At 40.9% G+C, this 21,200-nt stretch overlaps 1 protein-coding gene across 7 annotated transcripts in view; it reads left to right on the top strand.

Moving 5' to 3' along the window:
- Nucleotides 1-9,309: 9,309 nt before the first annotated feature.
- Nucleotides 9,310-21,200, top strand: part of KCNK2 (potassium two pore domain channel subfamily K member 2) — a 131,372-nt gene continuing 119,481 nt past the window's right edge. For 3 of the 7 annotated variants that reach the window (XM_030035883.1, XM_030035880.1, XM_030035879.1), the window contains exon 1: nt 9,310-9,545. The gene's annotated coding sequence lies outside the window, so the exon portion shown is untranslated. Of the gene's footprint in view, nt 9,546-13,209; nt 13,358-20,044; nt 20,075-21,200 lie in introns of those variants that run through there. The other 4 variants (XM_030035876.1, XM_030035885.1, XM_030035877.1 and 1 more) reach the window with 3 other exon arrangements.

The raw sequence follows: 21,200 nt of genomic DNA, 5'->3' as shown, positions 1-21,200 counted from the left end.
GCAAAGAACAGGGTTTCACTGAACTTCAGAAATAAGGCCTGCAAGGAATCCTGGTGGGCTGCGGGAGAGCACAGGCTCCCAGGACCCATGGCTCCAAAGCAGCCCCACCGTACGACCTCCCCGCTGTTGGGGACTGTGGCCACTCCAGCACCTGCCGCTTCCAGGCCCACCGGCTTTCTGGAAGTAGCTGGGCCATCCTCTCTCTCTTGTGAACCCGAAAGCTGCACATCACGTTTGGCCTTCCAGTTGAGCAGCAGGAAATCTGAGACCTTTGAGAACTCAGCTTATGCCCAGGCTCTGAGTCTTGAAGCCCTGGGAGACCCTCCTCTGGGCTTCTCGGGACTCGCTCTGGCACAAATAGCTAAAAAACATGAAAGCCCTGGGATTTGGGAACCCACGAGATGGACTCTCCAGATTCAATGACTTTTAAAAAAAAGAATTTACAAAAATGAATTTAAAGCCACGAGAAGAGGGGCTCTAATATGCATTCTAATAAGGCATCATTTATTTTCCTTAATTTTGGACCTTCCTGTGAAACAGCAGTTCTGCCACTTGACTGCCTCTACTAAAGCCTACCATACTAGTATTGGATGAACTCTCAGATATTTGTACTTCGTGGTATTTAATTATCTGATATGTTAAACTGCATGATTAACTGTTAAGAGCTGGAGGCAAATTAAGCAACTGTTACAGTTACATAAACGATACCCTAGAGAGCCCCTATGAAGATATGTATGAACCCATACCCAGGCCATCCTCCCACTGATCAGCAGGATCCAATTTTAGCAGTGTGCTTGTCAGCTGCAAGGCCCCTCAATGGAGCAAAGACACTCCTTTTCAAATGCCTTTGCTGTCACTGGGTGGTATCCACCTGTAGTGACAGAGAAAACATGGAGAAGCAAGGAGAGACAGATGTAAGGAGGAAAGATCAGGGCAGTCCTTCATCAAGTCTCTTTGATGTAAAAGGGAGATGTTATAGTTCAGGTATCTGTACAGGCAGAAAACAACAGAAGACAAATAATAAGAAAACCGTGAAAGCATGTGGAAAAATTATGACTCTGCTCTTCATTCTCGATCTCTTTTCACTAACAGAACAGAACATGGTTTAACTAGCAATATATTTTAGGAGGTTGGCTTTATAAGAGCTCAGACATTTTCACTCACTTCTGCATGTAATTTCTGTGTAGCTGCATACAGATTAATTATTTCTTCTCATCCAGGACAGATTCATAATTTGCTAGTAACACTTTCAAGATTCTTAAATAAATAGGAAGAGCACCATAATTGTATCAGCCCTTTTATCCCAATTAAATAGCTGAGGGTGGTTCAAGTACTGATTAGCCTATACTCTTGCCCTGCAGGATAAAAAAATCACTCTCATTGGGCTTTTCATGGGCCAGAGCTCATCTGCAAATTGTTATCCTTTACACAGTTTCCAAATGAGCGAACTTATTAACAGCAGGGAGTCTATTCATTAATATATAAACTCTAGTTGATGAAGGACAAATTACTTGATTGCCTGAGAAAGTAACTGAGCTACCTCTCAAGTACACAGCCATAGTGTGGTAGCTCATGGATTTCAGTGGGCAACACAGTCAAGTAGTTATTTCAATAAAGGCAGAAACCCTTCTCTGAGTTTCTAAAATAAGCATGTTGCAAGTGAAGCACTTCAGATTGCATTTATCAACAAGAAATATGGCCTCATCCTGGGCAGGTAAAAGCAAGATATAAATGAATTTATGCTGTCTCTGCTGATGGATATGAACCTGCTGCTGGCACATTACTTCAGTTATTTTAGACTCCTTTGAAAATTCAAGCCCTAAAATCACTTCTACACCCCCACCCCCCCCCGCCCCTTTCCAAACCCCTATTTCTCTTCTCAGCAGGGAGAAGGCTGACTTTAGCAGGATGGGTGCAATACAGTCTCTCCCTTCTCCCAGTGCCCAAGAGTCACCTCGGACATGGCCTATACCTTGGAAGTGTCCCTTTCTCTACTGACTGCGAGGTTTGAGGCAGCATCCGACCAAGGATGTACAGCCTACTCCATCAGCATGCTCTGCTCTCCCCCAGAGCAAGCAAAAGCTTTCTTTCCATTCCCTGTGAAGAGGGTCGAGTGCTGTGGCAGTGGAAATTTCCTTGATCTTCAAATTGCTACGAAGGGTTCTGCTGCTGTGAGTCTGCAGCAATGTTCTATCTACCAGACTGGAAATGACTTTAAGAATATGTTTATAATTAGTGCATAACTTAGAGCATCAAAGACCACAATGTGTACCTTTTCCCCTTCCAATCTGTCTTGTCTAGTTAAACCAGAGGTTTAAAGTTTCTCAGGGCAATAGTTGTCCTTCACTCTATGCAGACATGTGTCTCTTGATCTGTCACATTTAAACACTAACACAGCACAACCAGCAAGTCACGAGAAATAATCTAAGTACAAATAAGCACTGAAACATGAGAGGGGTGCTGTTAGAAAACTCTGAGGTTTATGTGTGCACCACACTGGTTAGCCAAAGATTGAGGCCATTTTTCCCCAAAGGGCTGAGAAAGGGAAAGGGGAGGAGGGAGAATGTTAGGGAAAGTATTGTATTCTTGTCCTGTTCTTATACTTTCCCAGGCACCTACTTGTGGCCAGTATTGGAGACATATTTGACTAGATAAACTTCTAGCCAGATGCAGGGCAGCACTGGTAAACTGTTTTGCCACTTTACAGCCGTTTTTACTTATAAATTATAAATGATATTATTTATAATGTAAGTTATAAATTAGAAAAAAGTATTCAGACTCAGTTTCTTCTGTCAGTGTATCTTGGCTGATAACTCTTCTCTGTTGTTTTGAGCAAGATAAAGCCACAGGCTCTGCATTGGGGCCACTGACCTACACCCAGAAGAAAACCAAACTCTACCAGTCTTGCATGTTTTATTTACTATTCGGTCTCCTCTTGCCTATAAGGGCTAAAACTGGAACTAATGCCTAGTGGAGAAAAAAAAAAAAAAAAAGAAAAAGAAAAAAGGACAGAGCAAATGCACTCTTAATTAACAGGCCTTCATACAACATATTCTGTTAATTTTATCCTACTGTTTAGATGTCAAAGAATGGCAGGACATGTGTGAACTATATTTATTTAAAAATAACAATGTACCTTAAAAAAGAAATTAAATTAAAAGGATGAAAAAGAGCACAGAAAAGAATATTTTACCAGAGCAGCTGGTAATTGCTGTCTCTTCTCCCTTCAGTTTTAGGTTTTTTTCCTCTACTCGACTGGGTTTCCTCTGCTCATGCACATGCTTTGACTTCTTCTACGTGACATGACACTGGTATGTTATTGCCCGACAAAGCAAGACATTTTGAAGCCAACTTCTGTTCTATACAGTGAGGAATTACTGAATTTTCCCCCTTCTTGTCAGATATCACAAGTGTTCAGTACAGTTGCTGGAACTACAATATTACACGAATGAACTACATGGATAAATCTGTCATTTATTTTGTTAGGACTTTGACAAGAAAATAATTTCATTCCATTAAATTGTCATGCTATTTATTATTATTCTATTATTTCTATTTTCCATTTTTCAACTCACAGGACTGTAAATCATCATTGATGTGCCATGTGGTAGGTCAAAGGTGACCATCTTGAACATAAGATCTTCACAAGGAACTAGAGTTCACATTTGAAACCTGCTGGCTCACAGCAGTTAGCTACAAGTTTCAACAGTTCACAAAGGTAATACAGCCTCTTCCTGCAGCAGCTGCAGCAGACAGAAATAACAGACTGATGGTTGAAGAGGAGGAAAAAAAATTGGTAACTTTTTCTTTGCTTTATGTCAATTCAGGGGCATGCTGTGCACTTGGTGGGGCTGCCAGGAAGCTTACTACAGCACCTTCAGCACTGGTGAGGCATAATCAGTGTCAGGTGTCACAAAGCAAAGTCAAGATCAGCCACAACTGTGGCCACAACAGTGACAAGGGAGGGTGAAACACTGGATGCTAGCAAACTGGAAATTTCTCCAGAGTAGGCAAAAAGCTCCCGGTGGCCAAAAGCCAATAAAAAAGTTCTGTTCCATCTAGTCATAAAGCCTCTAGCATAAGGATAGCAGGAACAGCAATGTGTCCGCTCCTAAATGCCAAAAAAACCCCACAGGAGGATGAATGAAGCCCAATTCAGGGGGTAACTAGAGAGCCAGTATAAATCACTGAGGATATGAACACTGTCAGTTCAAGAAGCTGAGCTTTCTGTAACTTTTTAGTGATATATGTCAATAAAATGATTGCTCTTTTGTATCAGAACTGCAGTCCATCTAGTTCAGCATCCTGCCACCAGGATCCTACCTTTCAAGTACCTGAAAAAACCCTTCAGCAAGCATCTATATAAAAACCCAACCTGTTCTCATCCTCATACTACATCTTCTAACACCCAGAAGTTACCTTCTGAATAAAGGAAGAGATTTATTATTCTTCCCAATAAATCTATTAGAATTCATTACAAAGTAGTTGATACATCAGTTTGTGTCATCTCTAAACACAACTAAAAGTATGAGAAACAAGATCTCGCTATTTATCAATACTTTGTAGTATTAGCAATAACTTCAGCAGCTGCCTTGAAAGCATTTCAATTCCTCTAAATCACTAAGTAATCTTAACTCAACATTTACAAATTTTCCAAATACTCCTGTTAACTGTATACTGTCACACTTCAACTAATGAGGCCAAATTAACAACTTCCAAGTTTTAAATTAAATAATTAAAGACAGCCACTGATATCTGAATAAAATTCACCCCACGATTTACAGCCAAATTCTCTAAAGTTATACTGTCACAAAGTTAATGTGGTATTGAACGGACAGGGAAAAATATGCTATCAGATATTAATGATAAACTCAGCCAAGGTTGAGACCAACAAGTTTTTGGGAGAATTATAAGTTGTAAAGTTAGCATCATATGTTTGTGTGGTTTTGGCTTGACTAATCAGATATTGCAGGATGAAAATAATGATATTATAATGCTTCTTTCCTGAGTGACAGGCATAAAAGCTTTCAGTAAGAATGCATTTCACATGCAGAATGGGGCCAACCAGTTGTAAATAAAAGAACTAAGACTTTCTCATTATCTTAATGGATCAGGCTGTCAGCACCAGCCAGATCCTTAAGTCTTTTTTTACCTACCTGCACTTTTATATTCCTTTCTATTTCTTAGGAAAGATCTTAGGTCTTCACATTTTTGGGCAACCAACAGCTCTTTGTACATGAAGGAGCAAGTTTTTATAACCTCAGCTATGTAACAGTTTCATTTATTTAGATGGGAACTTTTTTATTTTATTGCAATTTCTTGATATTTTTCAGATTATGTCAGTTAAGAAATCATCAGGACACCTTTTTTGCATATTTTCATTTCTTTGTAATTCATTAAAAAAAGAAAGGTAGGAACCCCCCCCCAAATCCGTTTTCCATTTTTATCCCTTACAAAATTGGCCCAGTAAAATACTTAACAAATGTATAATGACTGTAATAGGCAAGTACATTACATTTTACTTTTGATTTTCAATCACCATTGTAAATTTGCTTCCAGATATGGCCCCCACTGAAGTCCATAATGATGTTGACATCAACTTCAGCAAGGTCACAGCTTGATTCTCTAAGAGGTCATGGGTGTTTTCAAGCAGAAGGTATAAAGAAATATGGGCAGGTATGTGTGTATTTGTGAGAGCAACAGAGAAGCCACACCTCTGACTTGTATTCAAAACCTATGTACTCAACTAGTTTCTTCAAATACCATCAGGGCTTGGCTGAAAAAGACTTCGTTGGCAGCTAAAGACTTCATAAAATGAACGCTCCAAAATGTGTAGCAAAACTGAACTATTGCAATTAAACTTTCCACTTTCTGAAAAAGCCATTTTCTGCTAGCGGTTCAACAACAACAAAAAAAAGTACCTAATTACAATGAATCTCTCTGAAGCGGGACTGAGTATCTTCAGATGTATGAACATTTGCAATAGACTACTGGCTATGCTACCGCAGCAAAATGCTGGCTGTCTTCATCATGGAGACCTGGCTCTTCTTCTCAGTAAAAAAATGACCTATACAGAAGTGGGACAGTTTTCTGATTTTTGTTTATTTGCTTTTTCTTATCATCTCAAATGATGCAAGACACAGGTTAGATTGGAACTCAGGCAGAGCATTCAGTAGGACAGAACAATGTTGTTAAAAACTACAGCACCGCTAAACTAGCAGGGTTTACGGCCACATGATTTTTTTTTTTTTCTTCATTGTGCAAGCAAGAGCATTCCTGTTACAAGGGGAAATCAGTTAACAGAGCGAGATCATACAGCATAGTAGGGGAGCCCTGCTGTTACTTGCTGAAAGAACGTCAGAACTGAAAGGAGGAGGTATTAAATGTAATTCCCTGCTGCTCTCTCTCTTAAGGCACAGGCAGCTCTCTACTGGAGGCCTGCTAGCTGCAATCAAAGCTTGCCCTAAGAGACCTTCTCCACCATAAAGCCATAAGCAGCAGCAACAGCAGACGATAAAGCTCTCATCAGATTTAAGCACAATCCTGGCAGTCTGAAACGAAGAGGGCTCCTCCGCTCGGGTACTTCCGAGCGGGGCTCTACAGGGTTCCACACACTCGGAGTGGCGGAGGCGGGCAGGGACCTCCGGCGCTCGGCCGGTCCGACCCCCCGCTCAGGCGGGGCCGCCCAGAGCCGGCGGCCCAGGGCCCTGTCCGGACGGCTTCTGAAAGTCTCCGGGGACGGAGACTCCTCTGGGCAACCCGTGCCAGAGCTCTGTCACAGCCCGCACCCCCCAACCCCCCGGAGAAAGAGATTCCCCACGTTCAGAGAGACCCTCCTGGGTTTCAGCTTGAGCCCGTGGCCTCCGGTCCTCACCCGGGCACCGCTGGGAAGAGCTGGGCTCCTGGCACCCTGAGCTGGCCTCCCCACGGCCTCGGGCCGGCCTCCCGTCCCCTCGCGGCCCCCGGCGAGGGCGGCGCTGCCTCCCGCGCACCCCGGGGGCAGCCGCGGCCCGGGCCCCTGCCCGCGGGCGCCGGGTTACCTCGCAGGCGGAGGAAGGGAGCCCGCCGAGGCCCCGCGGCCCCAGCCCCGCACAGCAGCAGCCGCCGGCCCGCGGGGATCCGCCTGGCAACCGCGGCTGCCCGGGGAGGAGCCCCGCGGCCGGCTCAGGCCGCCGCTCCCCCTGCCCGGCCCGCCGGCGCCGGCGGCCCTGCGTGGGGCTCGCTGCCCCGCGGCCATCTCCGGGCGCCCGCCCCGGCGGGCCGCCTCCTGAAGGCGCTCTCCCCTCCGAAGCAGCGGCGTTGATGGAGCGGTTTGAAACCGCTTTAAGCGGCTCCTATTTATAGCTCTCCCGTCTTATTTTTAGAGCCGAGCCTGGGTCTCGGCAGCAAAGGCTGCCGAAGCGTGTGCGGGGTGCAGCCAGGGAGCCAGCGCGTCACCCCGAGCTCTTTCAGGAAGGCGGGTAGCCAAGGGTGAGCAACGAAACGCGTCGGCTCCTCAGATTAAATATTTAGAGCCTCAGCGTGGTTTTGGGGCTGCTAACGATGGCCCGGCCGTGTGCCCGGCCACAGACAGGCACCTCCGCCAAGGGTCTGAGGTGGAAGAAGGGCTGAAGCGACCAGAAGGGCAATACTGACCGTCCGCACGGCCTACTAGGGCTGCCGCCTTTGAGCGCTTCCTGACTGTGTGCCTCTCTGAGGGTGTTAATGAAAAATAAGGTCTCGGAAGCGGTAATGCTCCCCACACATTTAATGTTGAGAGTGATACTGGACGGGTAAAGAGCTGGCAGAAAAACATACTTCTGTGCTGTCGATAACATCCTCTTGATTGAGGTGAACAATTGAAGCATATGTATCAGTCATAAAAGTGCTTAGTTATTAATAACCAATCTTCGCCATTATCTTAGAAAGAGGCAAAGCTCATTAGCTTTTTTGAGAACGTGCATTCACCCTGAAGGGTATGTCCTCCCTTTCCTTGGTACGTTAAATTCACATTAAACTTAAAGGGAGCCGCATGTGCATAATGAACCGGCATATAGCTCAGGGCACACGCATTCCATCACCGGCATCCATTATCCGTATTAAGTGACCAGAGGACAAATTAGACTTCATGTGAGCACTACCCTGATATTTTCTGCAGTTCTTTAAAAATGTGTTTATCCAGACCTCTGTGTCTCCTGCCTTTCAGATTATGCAGCTCCAAAAGAAGCTGTTAAGAAGCTGTGTCACAGAGCAGAAATGGAACCAAAGAACCCGCAGTGGAAGAATTACAGGTCGTGGTATCAGGCAGAAAGGTTATACCATAGGCAAAGCAACTGCATAGGCTCATGTAATTTTGAAATAAATCCTTCACGGGATTATTAGCAGGCATTAAATCTAGCCTTTACAGAGCCTAGATGGTGTTTTAGCACTTCACCTGAAGGAATATTTTCATTAACTGCTAGTTATTGTATGCTCTTATTCATTGCACCCTAGCCGCTACAGAGGAACATCTTTATTTTAGCTAGGAAGTTTCACCTGCTCTAGAGCAAGAGATGAGGAAGGGCACTCTCAGTAGAACATACTGATCATTGGTGCTCCTTGTGTATAGTTAGAGAGATTTAAACATCAATACCATGCTCCAGAAAATAGTATAAGTTGCAGAACACAAGTTGTAGCAGTGTCTTGCCGTAAGTTTAAGTAGAAAGTGACACTGCTATTCCAGAGTCATCCTAGTGAAAGCCCCTGTCTAAAGTCTGTCTTGAGCCTAAGTGGCATATAGGGCGAGAATGTATCTAGAAAAAAGCAACAGTTACACAGGAGGGAGATTAAACTGACAGCTTTAGAAAATTGTGTTTATGTTTCCAGCCACTTCAAAACAAAACATGCCCAGGTTGCAAGTGGAAGACAGACTTTCTGTCCCTAAAAGTCTTCAGATTAAATCAGGCAACCAAACATTTTTACCTTCTGGCTTCATGTCTTCTAGCAGATCACTACAGGTGACAAATGTTCTGAAGAGCAAGCTATGCTTTAAATTTCACCTAGGCAGTTAATTTGCATGCAAATAACTGACTAGTCCTTTAATTATCCCATAGTTCTATTGATGACAGACAAGAGCTATAGCTCATACTCCCTCAGTTATGTTGATGCAGCAAGAATAACAAGTAACTTTAAAAAAAGTATTTTTGTTACTGAAGTCAGCACACACATCTCTGAATTCACACAGGGAACAGATGTAATAAGTAAGAAGATACCATTTATACACAGTCGCTATTTGGGCTTGAACTGTGCTTAAGAGAAAGTTGCATAGATCACAAGTCTGCAATCAGAAAAGTTGCTCTTAATGTGATGATTCTTTTAGAGCCAAGACAAGGCTTTTACATTCTTTAAACACCCACTTTTCTCCTATCAGTCATTGTTTTGATTGAAGAGAAGGAAAAACAAGACAAACACCTTATGCAGAAGATATAGAGCTATTTTGAAGAGCTTCCTTTATAAATGCTCCTCTTGGGACCCAGTCTCTCACATAGAGTGGCTATCTTGTCTGAACCATCCTTCTCTGTGAACAGGTAAGTTCTGATGCTTTTATCACCTTTTAATCTAATGGGCAGGTTTCTAGCTTGTATTTAATTAACATATGTTATGCTGGCACTCTTGAAAAGGAAGAAAAAAAGGTTTATTGAAAAGCAAACTGTTAAAGAAATTCAGAATGTCAAAGAATAAGCAAGAGAGAAAGGAGGTCAAACAGAAAATCACTGATTATCCTCATAAAGACAGAAAAAGCTGTCTGCTGTTCTTTCTTCCTTTGCTTTCCTTAGACTTAGCAGCTTCTTTTCATGCTGGCTGTGATAGTTTTTCTTACAGCCCCACTCTTGTTTAACTCAGTAGCAAGATTTTTTTGAAGACCCTATTCTGCAGGAATAAGACAATGTCAGTCTTAGTGCATATGTAGCTTCTGATTTGATACGTTTCTGAGCAGTATTAGTCTCATACCTGAAGAGAGAAATACAACTCTTTCAAAGTGATTTGATCAAAGTTATACTCAGTGTTTGGGTTTGCAAATGTTGTTCAAGGTTAAGCGGCTTTTTTATTTCAATTCGCAAATGGGAATAAAAAGCTTTGAACTTTAAACTTGATTATTGTGACATTCCAGTTACATTGTTATTTTCACTTTTTCTGATACAACTTGGTTAGGAGACAACATATGAAGGAACAACAGTAAATATCAGTCTGGTTCTGTAACCTTTACTCGAGTGAGTAATAGTACTGAGTTTGAGGGCACTGCTACTGCTATAGGCACCACAGTGATGGGAAGTTATTTGGTTCTTAAAGATTTAATTCGTTAGTAAAATACAAGGAAGATGTATAAAAATTCAGTGTTGTTGGACTTTTCAAGAGGCACAGCAACTAAACAGTCGAATGATCTAGCAGCAGCAGGAGACCTGCTAATGCAAATACTTAGTGGAGTGACTCATAAAAACAAGCCGAAAGAAAAACATTAACCAGCTTGCCCTTTCTTCCCCTCTTTCTTTCCCTCCCTCCCTCCCCTCTACTTCCCTCTCCCCCCATCCTCTATCATAAAAGCAGAAGCAGATCAACACCAGGGAATATTTCCCTACTTGCATATGGTACATCCAAAAGAATTGGTAAGGGGGGCAAAAGTGAATTGCCATTCCATTTTAAAACCTGAACCAATCCATGATAGTCTCCCTCTTGCTGAATCACTGAAGGGAAAGAGGTCTAAAGAGATTCTCTAGCTGTCTTACTACATTCTTTAGTGATCATCTTGGTGTATAAGGCTAGTCCAACCATGGCAGACAATGCTGAAGTAAAACCAAATATCAAGACTAAGACTTCAAATGTAGTTGTGCTGCAAAAACTCCTTAGAGGCTTTAGATCCTAATTTTCAGGAACATAAATATCAGAAATAATCTTTTGGCAATCTTAATGTATCTGTGGGATTTTTGTACAAATTCATGTTATCCTTTGGTCCTTTGCTTTCTTCCCCTCTGCGTGTCTTTCAGTGGATATTGTTGTAAGCTGAATGTACTGTAATGTGTTTGGAGTTTTCTCCACAGTTTTCTGTGGCTTTACTATTCTAAATTTTCTTTCCAGGAAGCTAGTCACATGAGTTTGACCAACATATCTCTTACATTGTGAAGTGGTTGCATTAGCCAAAGATCACATTTGAATCAATGTGAGAGTCAAACTATTAGGTGAAGGCTACTATGGTACAGGAATTGAAAAGTATTATTGTCTGTGGTTGCCACATACAACTATCACTTAGGAAGGACACCATTCTCTTACGGGGCTCTCTAAAGCACAAGTTTTACTTCTTTAGAGAGCATACCAACTGCCAATGCTTATACCACCCTGTGAACATTAGTGGAGATTGTGCATCTTGCAAGTTCAAGCACACCATGAAGACGGCAGAATTAAGCTGCTTCTGAGATTATTTCCATAATCTTCTTTTTTACATGTAACGTACAAAATCTGCATTCTCACTCATAACCAAGCTAAACTGATGGCTGCTTATAAACATACTTATATCTGACCATTTATCTCTAGAGTACATCTTAATGGCACAGTTATAAGTTACTCTTGTTGTTGAAACTTTAGAAGTAAAATCTGTCCTTTGTTTTTCTTATCTAATATATAAATAGTCTGATTTGATTCTTGGAAACCTTTAATTCCTGGCTGCTATAAACTGGTAGAGGAACATGTTTCTAAAATACATGTTTCCAACCACTGGAAGGAAGTCTATCTTACTAATATCTTTATCATTAATTTGCAGTAATGATCCAGAAACTCAAACCAGCAGGAAGGATAAAAATATAGAGGCAAGCCTTAAATAGCTTGTTGACAGAGAAGCTTTAGAAATAAATTTAACCTCAATCTCAGCTACAGTGACCGCTTGCCACTCTCTTTTTATATGGCATTGTATTCTGTGCTATTTACTGTTTTGTCATGTGTGTGTAGAGCAGACACTGTCCCTTGATCCTTCATAGGAAACTACATGACTGAATGCAACCCCGTAAGAGAAGGCAGGATCTGGGAGTTGGTGCAAGAAATCTGTTCTCTAAGCCATGTTTGGGGGTACACCATCAGTATCTTTACTCATGATATGGACTTCGTAAGCAGGGTTGGTGGATTCTACAGGTCCTGAAGTCATGAAGCTAATTAGGCATTACAGTTATAAAGTACCTCAGCCTGGATGAACCCATCCACCAGCCATGTGGAGCACTATAGTAATTTAGTCTCTGCAGTGGCACTCAAGATACAAATCTGCAGTCTGATAAAGGAGATTATCTTTAGGCCCTGTGTCAAGTTGGGCTTGGAATGGAGGATTTAACATCTTCACTTGAGACCCTGCTGAGTATCACTTTTCTGTGTTTGTTGCAGAAGATACATCTGCAGTGCTAAAGGAAGGATTAACATAGATTCAGTCTTTTTTAGAGAAAGGCAAGATCAAATATGGGTTTGTACACTGAACTTCGACTTCCAAAATGAAACTCATGACCCAGGGATTCCAAGCCCTTCACATTCAAAGGAAAAGTGACCAGCATAGATGCTGATGGACATATATGGGATTTAATTCATGTTATTGACAACAATTCAAATTATTACTGTCATTGTTAGTAATGCAATTATTTAATTAACAAGTTTAAAAATAATTAGCAGAATCTGTTTTATAATATTTTCAACAAATCTCAACCTGGATGCAGGTGGATGTTCCCTGTTGAAGTGAAGTGCAGGGATATCTGTTGGAGTATTAAATTTGTGTTTCAAGGGCACATTCCATGGCATTGCCATGTGATGTGTTACCTTGGCTGTAACATTATGTTGCCTAAATCACTATGAAAGCCCTGTTCACTGCATTGTGCAAGAGACCTGGTGATTGCTTCCCAGCAGTGATGAGAATGAGTTATGATCCTCTCTGCCTCTTCCTAAAATAACAGGGAATGAATTTCATGTGGGCAAACACTTGACTCATTCTTCTTGGAATTGATAGCTTACCACACAGGACTTGGAGGCTGCTCAGTGAACCAGTCCATGGTTCACAGGAAGAAGAAGCCTCCAGAGGAGCTCAGACACTCAAAGAATAACATTCTTGGCCAAAAATAACCCTGAGCACTGAAAACAAATTGAAAAAAAAAAAAAAAAAGTTGGTTTACTTGTAAATCTGTTGCAGCAACATGTACCTCCAGACATATCTGAGAGATGAATGGTACATCCATCTTTGTCTCTTCAGTCTTCTGTTTCCGAGTAAAGCTTCTTCCCAACCAAACCAGCGCTACATATGATATACATGGCTTATGATCATGAGTCACATGAGCTATGTCAGCTGCTGCTGGTGAAGACCCTGGTGCAAGATGTGAAGGTAAGAATGGCTGCCCTAGGGCAATTGCAATGATACAATGATATCTGCAGAGGGACTGAGAAAAGCAGGAGAGCTTAGGAAAGGCCAGAACTGTAACAATGGCAGTGTGAGAAGGGGACAGTCCCACCTGTGATGCTGTACAAGGAGGATGGGTAGGCGTCATTCTTGGCATGTCTCAAATGCGCATGCAAAGGATGCAATGCAGCATGTTATGTTGTGGGTTTCAGCACTGGTTTGTATGGATGTGTGTGAACATGATGTGTGGGGGTGAGATGCATTCAGGATAGTAGAAGTGATACATCTCTCCTACTTGTTCATACACACTGGTGAACTGGAGATTGCCTTTTCTCCCATATCCTCCACAGATGCTATATGTTTTTCCCTCAGTTCTGTAGCTGACTGTGGGGAATGGCATGGCCAAGTGTACACCATGTTTTTGAATCTGTGTGTTTTGTCTTGACTGACAGACCTTCTGCAGACTCTTTGGCACAAAGTAGAAAATGGCTCACTGACAGCAGAAGGAATATGTCCTTCTTGGAGATGTGAATCCTTCCTTGGATGAAGGAGCTGCTGTGTACTGCCAGCTAGCATTCTTGCTGATTGTTAAGTTTCCAAATTAAAAAATGATTTAACTCTACATGAGGCAATATGTACTATGAGATGCTGCTGTGGCATGAATCTTTATGGACTATTGCACAGATAGGGAATAAAATACAAACCTACTGACACACCTTTTCCCTTCCTTAGTGTTCCTTTCCCTTCCCCCTGTGCAACAACTCCTCCCCAGCAGCAACAAAACATTCTTTCCTCGCTCACAATTTTAAATAGGGGGATAAAGAGAGTGATCAGCCTGCCAAGAGCAAGGGAAAGGGTCTGGAACTGCTTGGTGGTAGTGGGAAGTAAAGGAGAAGAATTGATCACTCCCCAAAGTAATTCCCTTGCTTCTGAAAATATGTAATTCCAGTCCTGATACCACAGAAAGAATAATCTTTCCCATCCCTGGGAAAATTTCAGGAATGCTTGCTCCAAGAAATACACTTAGCATCCTCGTTTGTATGCTGACAAATCAGCCCTCATTCCAGAGATGGCATGGGTCTCCAAGGAAAGAATAACATTTCTGTTCCAGAGAATTAGAGGCCTGAGGCTGATCTCTGTAAACTGTCTACAACTGAGGCTTCTCTACACTGGGAAATGACATTTGTGTTGGAACACGAATGCAGGAAATGAATGTGGTAACAAACACAGTGCTAAACACAACTGTCTATATTTGGAGTTGGGCCCTCATTTGTGCTAAACCCTGCTTACCTACGCAGGAAGCTATAAAGGGATCTTGAAGTGTATATTAGAGTCAGAGGCTTTTAACGAGACATGGAATACCCCAACTCGAAAGACACATTTCAATGCAATTTACTGGTGTAAACAATGCAGGAAACAAGTAATTTAAAGGAGGCTGTTGTCATTATCTTAATTGGTCATGGTGGCTTCATGCTGAAGTTCAGTTTGTACTTGATAACAGATATAAGCAAAATGAAAAACCCTATGAACATCTTTATAAAATAAATGAGGATCATATTTTTATATTTGTTAAAAGAAATATGCTTAGGATGGTTATGTTTACCTGAAGACATTTGTGTCAAAAAATCTAGGGAACTTTTAACACCATTTACCCATTCTTGCAGAGGGTCAGGAGGGGTAACTTAAAAATGGCAGGTCTAGATTGACATGAAAATCCCATTTGCTAAGTGTCTTTAAGGAGCACACTGCCTTTGTTCTATCCAGCTGCTGGTTTTGTTAGGACCTGTGCATCACTAGGAATGCTTCCTGTTATAATATGTTATCTTTGAACAAAAATGGGTTGCATTTTCCTTCTGTGAGGACTAGGATATGTGAGTACCTGTAATGGGTTTGAACAAATCATAATAAGACTGGAAACATTAGACAGTAACTGCTTAATCCTGCAGTTATTTTATTAATTTTTCTTTGTTATTGAGGTAGTAAAAGTAATTGAAATGTTAATCTAGGATATTTGCTAAGGTATTATACCTACTCTATATTCAATTCATGTTCCAGTGCTGTGGGTTAAAGATGGATTTGCTATTAGAAAAATACAAAATTCTTGGATCTCAGCAGTTTTGACTTAAGGGATTGAGTTGCATTAATTGTACTTGTTGTCTGCCCACAGGGTGTAAAGATATGATCAAAAGGTTAGCAAGCCTTATATGACTTTGATATTGTTGCAAGCTAATAACAATAGATCTGCAAAAGCCGGAATTTCTCCAGAAGTTAGCCTACAGGGTATCTATTTTCGCAGGCGGTGTAGCGCAGGTGTAATAAAGCTGCTGAGGGTGTGACCTTGGTGAGGACTATATTTGGTGCATTCTGATTCAGATAGTAACTCCTTTTCATTGAGCTTGGATAGAGTTACATGAAATATTTTTAAAATGAAGGGATATAGATAGTACAAGGTGGAAGATACTGGTGTTATTTTAATTCTGTTTTCATGCAGCATAAAAAGTGAGATAGCGTTTTGGATATTGTCCTGAGAAGAGGAGCCAAGCAATTCTGTTTTTAAATCCTGATACTGACATTTACTCAGAGCCAGAAAGAATGAGGCAGCTCCTGAGGCACAGTTACCCCACTTTTGCTACAGGATTGCTATATCACCCCTAGTTGCCCTATTTCAAAATGTAGAAACAATGCTTATATTATGAAGGTTAACTAGATAGTTTATGACAAATTGCTTTGAAGATTGAGTATCAAAGAAATTGCATACTTTTAAATAGGGCTCAGTATTTAATAACTTATCAGATAGGTGGCTCTTGCTCCCTCTGTCTTGCAACAGTTTTTCAATTTGTTTTAATGATGGTAGGATGACCTCCAGAGTTTCTACGATTTTCATCTACATTTTATTTGAAGACTGCAGTGCCTGATCTAAATGACTTTTTGTGTTCTCTCCAACCCCAGTTCCATGTAACATTTTAAAAAGTCCTATAATAATTCAGGAGACAAAAAAGCTCCTTAGGCCCTAAGATCCTTTAGCATTTTAGATATTTTATCATGTATCTAAATTCCAGCATTGTGTTGGATGCACATTTTCTCTACTGTCATTGCTCTTCATCAACTATTTAAAAAGAAAGCCAGTTGTTATGTCAGCTGAATACTTCAGTACATGGATGGGATCAAAGTGAAATCGTGACAAATAAATGGCATAGGAACAGCTTAATTGTACAATTGTGCACAGTTTAGGAGAATAAAACGTGTGCTCACTTACTGTATTTGGACAGGAGAGAACTATTGTTTTGTAAGAGTAATTTCCCAGCTATGGGAAAATAAATTTAAAATTCCTGGCATATCTCTTCATCTGAAATTTCAGGGGAATTTAGAGCTGCATGTGAAATTTGTGCCTTAAACCCATCTCTGGGGAAAGTAGAAGTGTTGATGGAATAAGTCAGGGTAAAACAATGACAACTCATCCATTTAAAACAAGGTAACCATATTGTGACAGATCTGTGAGGGTCTGCCAAGAGAGATGATTTTTGCTTACCCCGTTCTTGTGCTCTGTTCCACGTACATACTTGTGTCCTTCCTCAAAGATAAGTACTGAGCTGGCTGAACCTTTAGTCTGGGCAGGTGTGGAAGTTTTCAGGAGCTGTACCCTTTCCCCTTTGCGTATGGGAATAGGCTATGCCATATGCCAGTCTTTCACATCCTTGACCTGATAGCTTCACATCAGGAGTGGTGGACAGTGATGGTGACCTCAGGCACTTGTTGCCACAGCTGATGCTGAGCCCCTGGCCTTCTGCCATTGGCACTCTGGGCGAGTTGTAGCTCTCACTTACTTTTGTCTAGTCCCCCAGCTCATTCCAGATAGCATAGTTGCACTCTGGCTTTTCACTCTTGCACAAGAACTTCTCTCACACTTCGAGTGTTGGGAAAATGAAGGGAGTACATGGGCCGGGTTTCTTTATGTGTCAGTGCCACATACAACAGGTAGGCAGGACATTATGTGATCATATTCTTGCTGATGGACACAGGGCTTTGTAGGACACTTCTCTCTTCCCCAGTGCAGACATACGGATGCATTCCAGTGGGAATTCGTCACTGTTGCTGCAGAACCTTCTAGGCCTACGGTAGTGCTTAAAGTTAAGGGTTGCTCAGACCCCTGGCACAGAATTTGGTCTGTACTAAGTAAATTTTATTGAATTTAGAATCTGTTGTTGACTTTCATTTAAATCAACAAACATGAAGGAGAAACAATTAAATATATTGCTTGCTAACTACACACAAGATGTATGTGTTCTATTACATCTCATTCTGTTATTTTTGTCCTTTGGTTAATAAATATAATAAACATGCCCAACCTAAATACATTACTGCAGGATGCTAATATGCTGAGGATATTGAATATAATAGTTGTCCTGGAGAAATTGTCCAACAGAACAAATAAAAAAATACATAAATAAGTTGATACGATCTGATGTGATTATTCTGTCTTAAATTTCTAGGGACACCAATTATCACTCTAATTTCTTTCTCAGAAGTCCTAAATAGCAAGATAGAGGAACAAAGGATGATCACCAGAGTCACAGACCAGGAACTGACTTAGGCCATTTATAGCGAATTTTGCTCTAATTTATTTTAAACAGTTGATTGTTTAGCATATGCATACTTAAGGGACTCTTTCCGAAGAGAAGTAATAATACTAATGAGTAATACATTTGTGCTTTATAGAGGTATGTATTCATGAACATAATTTATCTGAACTTGTTGAAGCTTTGGTTATCTGTTATTTGTCAGCAGACTTCTCTTATTTTATGAAAAATGTATTTTATGAGAAATAGAGTATTTAATTCAAAGCAAACTGGCTACACTTACTTTTCAGTAAAACAAAAAACCCCAAATTCAGTGAGCTTTCCAGCACACAAAAATGTTGAACTAATCACTCAGCATTATTTTTTGTTCTTTGATAAAGATTTCAACACTGCAATTTAAATCAGCAGGGTAACTGTTCAACATGATTTTCAGGGAGATTCCAACTGACTCCTGATCTGTAAAAGTATATACTTTAAATAGGTTCCTATTTTTGTAGTGCAAGTGCTCAAGGGTCAAATGAAAAAGTGAAATCAAGGTGCATGTGAACATCTATTTTTAGTTTTGCATTTTGCATGGCCAAGTTGGTGCGTGTACTCTACGGTAAGAGCAGAAATGCAGACCACAACCATGTATTTCTTGAAATAGCATACACTTTAATAGATACTGCTACTTTTATTTCTGCATGAACAATGCTCTGGGGATTTCTTCAGTAAATAACAAACCAGGATACTGATGATGAGCCTTTGGAGTCTTCACACATCCTTGCAAGACCAGTGTCAGAAATCCTCTTACTGTTTTTGTCATTTTTCTGTTATCAATCATATCATTCATACCAAAAGAGTTTAATCAGAGCCTCTTATGCATATACGTACAGCAGATGGCTCTGAAATTAGCTGCCTTGAAATACAAAGTTGTTCTTTGTAGGGAACAGCTCTAGTCTTGTTTGTGTTGATGATATACCCATATGAATAGAATTTCCTGAGTTTTCTGGTGGTTTTCCTTAAACTTGACAGGCTTAGTTGGATTTTGGGTTTTAGGCTGTCATTGTGTTCCATTTCCAAAATATGACTGGAAGAGGCCTGTGCTGTAATCTCCATATGACTGCTGGGTTTTTATATTCCAAACACCCACCATCCTAACTGCAATACATCTAAAATATGATCTATAGCTTTCTGCAAATTTACGCAGAAGTTCACAAATATTAGTCATTTTGAGGGATGATACTCATTTTAATCCCAACAACACTTATGTGCCAAATAACTTTGTGTCTCCTTACCTGTACACTTGTATTGGTAAAAATTATTTGTATCATACATAACTGCAAAGCAGTGTAGATGAGTCCTTGTATGAAGCCTCGTATCACTTTAAGTTTATTGCTTGAAGGCTGTGCATCAAAGCATTTTGTGCATCATTAGCTTGTTCCTTGCCAGACAACGTGGTACCCACACAAATATTACCATCTGGTAACTTCTGTTTAAAGCAGCTGTTGTCAGAGTATTCCAGAATTTTAATCGGTATCTAGATTTCTAAATGCCAAAGCCAACATACCTTTGATCTCATTGCAGACGGAAGAGCTTCTTAGATTACATGGCTGCACTACAGCGTGCTGATCTGCTCCTTGAACTGTGTCCATGCACAGAAGGGCCACATTCCAGATATAAGTTCCTAGATGATAATTGGCTTGTTTTAGGATAACTTTCTGTGGGAACATCTGCAAGGTCGTATGGAGGGAAACGAGTGGAGACCGCAAGAGAATGAGAGTTGTCCACTAAGTTGTGATGGTCTAGAATTTGCTTGGGCTCTTGAGTTTAAAGGCAGGATGCACCTGAAAGCATGCTAACTTTTATTTTGGTGCAATACTTCTTAATCACCATACGTTGATAAAAGCAGCTACTTTTAGGTTTTGGGATATCTGGGTCAGATCACAATTAAACACTGAAACAACTTGGGCTAAAAAGAAATTAATCTGATATACAGCTTTGCAAATAGTAGAATCTAAAAGAACAAATATACAATGTGTTTTTTTCACAGGGATTTATTTATAATTTCAGAAGGACACAGTAGTGGAAAGATATTGATCAAAAAACTGGCAGGAATGTGTCTTCCACTGCTGACATGTAAGAGGTGTGAAAATTTTATCCTCCATTTCCTTGAGTCACATTAGAGTTTAAGTTTTAAGCTACAGGAATGATTTAGTAGGAGTTTTTGGGTGACATAGTAGCAAGGAGTACTATTGCCTTAGCTACAGACACTGTATTTGATTATTTCTTTACCGGCTCCGGGGAACTCAGTATTGGTACCTTGTTTTCCAGTCAGTGGAGTTTTGCCATTGATGCAGCATGTAATTAGTCATGACCCATAAGTTGTAACTATAGAAAACAACTATGTGTTGCTGAAAATTACTGTTCCTTCTAGGAATTATTGGAGGAGAGAGAACTGGGGGACTTGTTGCTATAGCACTGGGTAAAATGTAGCCCACTACAGATGAATAATATTGTCATGGGATTTCTATGAAGCACAGCAGAATTTAGGTAAGAAACCAGTGGGTACATTTAAAGAAAATTTAACATGAAAGAGTTCAAATATCAATTCTCCATCATCTGATTTTACTCATGCCCAAAACAAACAAGCAGAAGCCCACCCCTGCCCAAAATTCTGTAACATTTTATTTCCCTACACCTTAAAAGCTTGTTCTTCTATGGTGTTGTTTTTCACATCTCCTTCTTATATTGGGCAAAATTTGTATTCATATTTGCCATGTAGCCCTTAAAAAACACCAATTGCAAAGGCTGGGGTACTCTACTAGAAACTGCAGATACTAATGCTGTTTCTAGGGGATGCCCTTTGGGACTCAGTTGCAGTACCCATACTGGTGTATACAGATATTACAAAGAAAGAGGCGTGGTTTACTGCGATTCTTGTGTTCTGCAGATTCTCACAGGTCTCCTTTCCTGCTGAATTCTTATGATTAAGTTTTTTCCACATTTGTGGTGGCTGAAGTTTTGTGGGCTTGATGTCTGGTTGTCCCACAGTCTAGGAAATAGGTGGAATACTTGCCTCTGCAAAGACTGTATAGTTGCAGGCAGAATGTATGTCACTGTCGGTGTCTTTTGCCATAGGGACCACACGTTTTCTGCTACTTGTAGTAATCTCTCTGCTCACTTCTGGCAGGGTGGCTGGATACCCTTTCACCTGAAACTGTGCCACTTCTCCACGAGTGATTAAGGGACTGGATCTCAGTTCTAGGTTT

Source organism: Aquila chrysaetos, chromosome 13, assembly GCF_900496995.4.
Source record: "Aquila chrysaetos chrysaetos chromosome 13, bAquChr1.4, whole genome shotgun sequence".
Classification (NCBI taxonomy): domain Eukaryota; kingdom Metazoa; phylum Chordata; class Aves; order Accipitriformes; family Accipitridae; genus Aquila; species Aquila chrysaetos.
The sequence above is the reverse complement of the archived record's forward strand: the minus strand, read 5'-3'. Positions and strand labels throughout refer to the sequence as shown.